We start from the raw sequence: 7,738 nt of genomic DNA, 5'->3' as shown, positions 1-7,738 counted from the left end.
GTCCCTCTTCCTAGCGCCAGAGAGGCTGGGCTATGGGGGGTGGCTAAGGCTAGGTTGGACAAACCATTGGCTGGGAAGGTCTAGGTTTACTAGGCCCTGCCTCAGTGCAGGGAGCTGCTGGACTAGATGACCTTTTTGGGGTTCCTTCCCCCCCCACATTTTTCAGACTGTGCATTGAGTGTTCCTGTTCTCATCTCATCTCTCAGCCGCACATTCCTGCTGCATAACCCCAGCATGTCTGTTCCCAGCCTCACACCCAGAGGGAGAGGGCTGGGACATGGGGTAAGGTGATAGGGTCATAGGATTATTGTATAGGAGGAGCATATTAGGGTTAGACTTCGGGTGTTAGTATAAGGGTTGGGGGACAGGATCAAGGGACAGGATTCAGGCACTAGCCGTGGAGTGGGTTAAGGATAGGTTTGTACTGTAAGGGGTATGGATGGAGTATAACTGTTAAAGCTATTGGGGCAGTGTTACAGTTTCAGTGTCAGGGCTATGGGGATGGGGTTAAGATGCCAGAATTAGGGTTAGGGTTATGGGCATAGGGTTAAGGTGAAAGCTAGGGTTAGGGCTATGGGATAGGGTTAAGGTGATTGCTAGGGTTAGGGCTATGGGCATAAGGTTACAATGTTAGTGTTAGGATTAGGGCTATTGGCATAGGGTTAACGTGTCAGTATTAGGGTTATGGCTATGGGCATAGGGTTAACGTGTCAGTGTTGGGACGTCAGCTGAGGCATCGGGGGCTCCTGTGCGAAAAAGGCATTTTGTTGCAGAAATTCTTGTTCCTGCAGTAACTGGGGTTATAGATAGCATCAGAGCCATAACTTTGCATCATCATGTAACACTCCATCACTCCCTGAAATGTGCAGCACAGGCGGTTGTAGTGCACACAGCCAGTTGCAGAGGTGGCCAGGACAAATTCAGTCCCAGGCATTGACAATATCCCCTCAATGGCCCGGCCCTGAACCGGCTACTTGCCCTGTCACCAGCTCCACATCTAACCTCAACCCTAACTTTAATCCAGCCACCCACATTCATCTACACAGCACCACCTGTGCTAAAATAAGCTGGGTGAGACACCTAGGGCACCTGCCATCCTGGAACCCAGCTGTGACACTATCTACTCCTATATTTACCCCTTTCATAGGACTATGATAAATCATGTACAAAGTATGCCTTGTGACTATCACAGGTTTCAAAAAAGAACTGGATAAATTTATGGAGGATAGGTCCATCAGTGGCTATTAGCCAGGATGGGCAGGATGGTGTCTCTAGCCTCTGTTTGCCAGAAGCTGGGAATGGGCGACAGGGGATGGATCAGTTGATGATTCCCTGTTCTGTTTATTCCCTCTGGGGCACCTGGCATTGGTCACGGTCGGAAGACAGGATACTGGACTAGATGGACCTTTGCTCTGACCCAGTATGGCCATTCTGATGTTCTTATGAGGTGTCATTTCAAAACTCATAATTTTCTTATCATTGTTGTCCTGGTAAAATATGTGGCAACACTGTATGTAATGTTATAAGATTCTACTGTATGATGTTACTAAGACATATTCCAAATCTAGAGAGCAGTCATAAGCCAGCTCTCCAAAGACAAAACGCTAACCAACGCCTCAGCTAAGTTCAAATGGGCCATCACTTGGGTAAACTGCCATTCTTTGGCTGGAAAGAGGGTGTTGGCGAAAAATCGACATCTTGAGAAAGAAACAGATTGGGGGTTCCTATCCACACTGACTTCCTATCACCTAACTCTTAGCTGGAGTTGACTCACAAAGAGAAGGAACTATAAGAAAGGAGAGGACCTGTCCAAAGTCATCACTCCCTTTCTTTCTATCCATGGCATCAACACCTGGAGAACAAAGGAAGCAGCACTGGACTGGGGGAGAGATCCTGACTGAAAGAGATTCAGCCAGGAAGACTGGTGAGAGAGATTTGAGCTTTGAATTCACTTAGCTTGTTAAGTTGGGCATTAGTTGTGTTTTGCTTTTATTTTCTTATTTTCTTGTGTGACTGAAAATCTATCTTTCTGTAGTTAATAAACTTATTTTACCGTTTTATCTAAAGCAGAGTGTTTGGATTGAAGAGTTTGGAAAATTCCATTTGAGATAACAGGATTTGTGCACATCATTCTCTGTTAATAAAATGACAGACTTTATAGGAGCTTGTATTTTTCCAGGAGAGGACAGAACCATACAAGATGTACATTTCTGGGAGAAAGTCTGGGACAGGGAATTTGTGGGTGTTGTTCTGCAAGGTAATTCATGACTGGCTGGTTATACCACTCACATGCTAAAACTAGGATTAATTTACATGCTGGAGGCTGTGCGTGAGCAGACCAGGAGTGGAAGCTTACACAGCAAAGCAGTGCAAAAAGCACCTCAGGTCAGAGGATTGAGGGGACACAGCTATTCACCAGTACAGATTATATCCTGGTGTAGACGTGTGGACTCACCCCTGCAGCGCCTCCTGCTGGTTTGTTCTGGGAATTAGCTCTTCCAGCTCTGGAGCGCCCTCTGCAGGCTGGTGATCCACCTGTCCTCTGGCCCCCGTGTCCCTCCCTGGACCCTGGTGCCCCTTTTTCATGGCGTGCTGCCCCCTGGCAGTAACCACTTTCTCTCAGGGTCTCCCCTCCTCAGGGAACCCCCACCCTCTATCCCCACCTCTCCTCAGTATAAGGCTACTGCCAGCCATCATCTAGCCCCACATCCTGGGGCAGTCTGCAGTATCAGCCTACTCATCACTGGCTAGGAGGGTTTGGACCTGCTGCCTTGGCCTACCCCTGGGCTGCCCCCTGCAACCCCCAGTACCTGTTAGCCCAATGCTAGGCCGCAGCCTGGGGCTTTCCAGGCTGGAGCTCCCCAGCTCCTCAACCTTTCCCCAGCCCTGCTTCACTCAGGTACCCCCATGTCTAGCTCCCTGCAGCCAGGCCCATCTCCCTCTACAGGCAGAGGAAGACTCCTGAGCTCCTGGCTCCCAGCTTCTTTATACAGGCCAGCTGTGGCCTGATTGGGGTGTGGCCCAGCTGCAGCCACTTCCCAATCAGGCCAGCTTAATAGCTGCTTTCTCCAGCCACAGCCCCCGCCCAGGGCTGTTTTTAGGCAGGAGCGGGGGTCCACCCCACTACACCTGGCTAATGTCACATCGGGGCAGAGGCATCCTCCTACCATCCAACCAAAACACTGTGTGATAGTGCAGGGCTGGAACAGGGACTGATGCATGAGTTCAGTGTAATTCCCCTGCTAGCAATTGGAATGGGCATTTTACACACACACACACACACACACACACACACACACACACACACACACACACACACACACACACACACACACACACACTTCTAGCAGTGGTCCCCTATCAGATAACAGGCTTATCACGGCTGCCAGCTAACAGAGCTGTCTCTGCAGTCCAACTGACAGCTCTCCGCTGTGGTGCCAAAGGTCCTGGGTTCTATCCCTGCTATGACCATGGGAGTTTGTGTGTAAATGAAAGCTCATAGGGGTGGGGGGATGAGGATGTCTCGGACTCACACTGGATGACTGTGATGACGATGCAGAGCTGGCCCTCCTTGGCTGTGCATGTTTCCCCCTTTGGCACAGAGCCAGCCTGGGGGATTGTGATGGTGTAATCCCTGCACTGCCAGTCCCCCGCTGTAGAGTCCAAATGCACATGGAGAGGGAGCCAGAGAGATGGACGAGTTGGGGGGAGATAGAGATATGCGGGGAGGGAGAGAGGTGGTGGCCATCTGCGCACAGCCCCCTCCTTTGTGCCTCCTGCAGACAGCTCACCCTGTGGGGTACTTGCTGCAGCAGAATCTAGGGGCCGAGCCAGCCAAAGCTGTCTCTGTACGGGCTGAGTGGTGCCACCCCTCCCCCATACTTTCCCCCCAGTACGAGGCACAGCAGGCCAGTGGCTGCGAGAAGCAGAGCCCGGGCCATGCTGAGCTTCTCCGGGTCACTAGCAGACACTGGGCTAGGGAGACACAATTCCCCAGCGCAAAGAGACAACAGCTTCCCGGTGTAAATGGCACCTGGAAGTGTCAGATCCAGTTCTGAGGCCTGGGAACCCACTAGGCAGGAATTTCCCAGAGGCTAATCATACAGGGAAAGAGCCAGTAGCTCATTTGGACCAACCGGAACGCAAACAGGATGGGAATAAATCAAATTAGCCTCAGAAAAAACTCACCTGACACCTACTCACTCCTGAGCCACAGCTGCCGGCTATCCCTTCACAGCCCTGGGCTGCCCACAGCAGCCCTCAATCCTTACTCACACATCCTGCAATCCCAGCTCTGGGCTCTAAGGAAAAGAACTCCCCTGCACTTCGATCTTGACTGGAACTCACCCAGAGCCCTGCTTAAGGGATCCCCACTTGCAGGTGAACGTCCAGTTTCACATACCCAGGGTGCCCCTGCAAAATCCCACCTTATCAGCCCTCATTGTCTCGAGGACAGCGAACAGCTTCATCAGTGCAGAGGCAGCCCCGATTCTGCAGATTCCCCTGCAACCCAAGGCCACTCCTGACCATAAAGAGACTATTGAATGTTCCCCCTTGTCTTCTGGTCCAGGAACAGAGGAAACAGCTCCCCTCGAGGCCATGATTCAGGGGCACACAGAAACGTTACAAGTAGGTGTGATCCATTCACCACACTTTCCCCTCATCCTCGGTATCTTGTGTCTGGCCCTCCACAATCTGCTCATTTGGTGGCAAGCACCGGAAGCCTGTTTCTCATCAGAATTTTGGAGACAGTACAGTTGAAGACCCAGGGTTAGGGTGCCAGCATCTGGATGTAAAAAAACATCAGATGGGAGCAGCTATCCAGGCAAAACCTTCTGATGAAACTACATCTGAACTCCCCTGAAAATGCCAAGATTACACTGGTCTTTTTGAAAAGAAGAATCTGGAAACTCCACCTCCACACCAGGACTATGAGTGCCCAAAAGAATGGCATCTGGGAGGAAAAATACATCTAAGAAGAACATATGCCATGTCAGAATCCGAGCTCAGAGCACTCCAGAAGTATCTGCAGTAAATTTGGCCCAAGGGTTCATCGAAAAAAGAAGGCTGTCCCAAACTCAGCACTGATTATCATGCATTGAATCAGATAACTATCAAGAATTGTTACCCACTACTCCAATTCCTGAGTAGCTAGATCACATGGGGGATGTCTCTATTTTCCATTGGTTGGACGTCTGGCAGGCATAAAACCTTGTGCAAATCAGGGAAGGGTACAAGTGGGAAGATTGCCTTCCAAATACTCTATGGACACCATGAATCTCTCGTAATGCCTTTTGGGTTGACCAGTGCCCCAGCCACTTTCCAACACGTCATAAACAATATGCTTATATGGACCATACTGGTTCAATAATTCTCAGCACATATTGTTTATGAAGTGTTGGAAAGTGGCTACGGCATTGGTCAGCCCAAAGGCAACATATTGATTTTCTCCGACTACCCTGCTAATGTCCGAATGGTCCTGGAATACTTATGACGGTGGTTCCCAACTTTTCAGTGCAGTGGGCACTGGATGACTGGCCACCAAAATGCCGCCAAGGAGCATGGCTACCAGACAAGCAGCCGACAAAATGCCTCCAAGAAGCGGCAACGCCAAGAAGCATCTCCGCCAAAATGCCACCGAGAAGCAGCGGCATTTCGGCAGTGACGCTTCTTGACGTTGCCGCTTCTCGGTGGCATTTCGGCGGCTGATTGTCCGGCGGCTGCACTCCTTGGCAGTGGGGTGCTCCCTTGTCAATAGACGGGTGCACATAGATGCCCCGGTGGGCGCCGTGGCGGACGCAGGCACCGCGTTGGGAACCAATTACTTATGGTAACATGGCCTTTACACCAAGCTAGCAAAGTGTGCCTTTAATCAGGCCTCCATAGAGTTCTTGAGCTTCACCTTATCTGCAGAAGGGATCCAGATGGACCCAAGCTCTCCAAGATTGCCTGACCCGCCACTGCCCCTCCACCCTTCCCCCACCCCACACACACACATAGTATGTGACCTGCAACACTTCCTGGTGTTTGCCAACTTTTATCAATGATTTATCCTGAACTTTTCAAAACAAATTAAGCCCCTGACCATTCTCCTCCAGAAAAATGCCCGGTTCCATTGGTCTACTGAGGCCCAGCATGTATTCAATCAGCTGAAACTTACCCTTCCTACAGCACCCATACTGGTTCATCCCAATGTCTCAAAAGCTTTCATTGTAGAAGGATCCTGTGTCCAAACAAAGGACAAGTGGATTTCAGAGGAGGGGGAAGAATAGACCAGCTAAAAGTGGCATTTTGCCAGGAAAACAGGATTCATACCTCATTGAGGAGAGAAAGTGCCAGGGGATGTACAATGACAGAGTGGGGCATTGGGGTCTGCAGTGGCTGCAAGGGGAGCACCCCCTAGTGAGCTCCCACCCCACTCCCTGCAGCACAACAATCCCTAGCACCACACTGGGGCTTTCAAACCAGCACTCACTGCCAGGGAAGACTGCTCCCTACTGAGATTCCCACCCTGCTCCCTGTATCACAGAGCCCCTTTATTCCTCATTGGGGTATCAGAATAAGCATTGACTGTCAGGTGAGACCTCCCCTACCCTTCTGCCTGTAGCACCTGCTGACTTTCTGAGGTCTTGTTTATACATCCTGCCCTTGCCAGAACCAGCTTTGCTTATGACAGCTGCTCCAGGTGAGATCCTGGCTCTGAGAACATGTGGTTGGGTCAAGATCATTACTGACAGCTTGGGCAATGTTCATTCCTCTTGGGGGATGAATTTGAAATTGCCCTAAGGGCCCTGGGTTCCTTCTCATGCTCACTTGCCAAGAGAAGTTTTGTTATTTTTAGTTGCCAACATTGGTCACAAGTTGATCACGACTGACCTAAGTTGGGAGAGTTACAGCAGAACACGGAGTGAATATTACTTAGGCTTGGCAGAACTCAGCGTTTGTTGCTTTACAATTTCAGTGGGTAATATCAATGTTCATTTTTAAGACTGTTTTTCAATTTTTATACATTTAAATTTTCACGGTTCTGTGAAATGATGGGGCTTGGGGGGCAGACAGTTATTTAATGACAGATGAGATTCAAAAACTTAACATTTCAGAAGCTAATAAAACTCAAAAGATACAACGTAAACAGCACGTTCCTTACTTCACCTATCGGTAAATCTCAATTATTATTGATGGAACTATTTTTTCGTTCGGTTGTGCATGCACGGTGAAACCAATGTTTAGTAATATTTGCCAATATATTCTAATCCTTGAAAGCCTAATAACACTGTAGTAGATTTAACACAAATATCTTGGGTAGCAACACGGAGGCGGAGTGATGCAGGGTGGGATTTAGGGGCACCAGCAAAGTTGTTAAAGGGGAGAGCACAGGGCTAGTATAGCAGAGGGCTGGAGGTCATGACTGAGGGGCGCTAGCAGAGCTGTGGGAGAAGAGCCCAGGGCAGGGACAGCAGGGGGCTGTGGGTGGGGATTGAACATCATCAATAGAGCTGTGGGCAGTAGGGGTATCTTAGCATTGGGATAGCAGTGGTCTCCGGTTCAGGAATGAGTAGATGTCCGCTGGCATTTTCCCTGGGGCTAATTTCATTTATCCCCATCCTATTTGTTCTCCTGTTGATCCAAACAAGCTGCTGGCGCTTTCCTTGTTGACCATGGAAAAGTTGGAATGAGCCAGAGTGGCATTTTAACCAATAAAATTGGTGCAAAACCCAGCAGCTACTGATAGGGACAC

Source organism: Mauremys mutica, chromosome 12 (genome assembly GCF_020497125.1).
Source record: "Mauremys mutica isolate MM-2020 ecotype Southern chromosome 12, ASM2049712v1, whole genome shotgun sequence".
Taxonomy (NCBI): Eukaryota; Metazoa; Chordata; order Testudines; family Geoemydidae; genus Mauremys; species Mauremys mutica.
The sequence above is the reverse complement of the archived record's forward strand: the minus strand, read 5'-3'. Positions refer to the sequence as shown.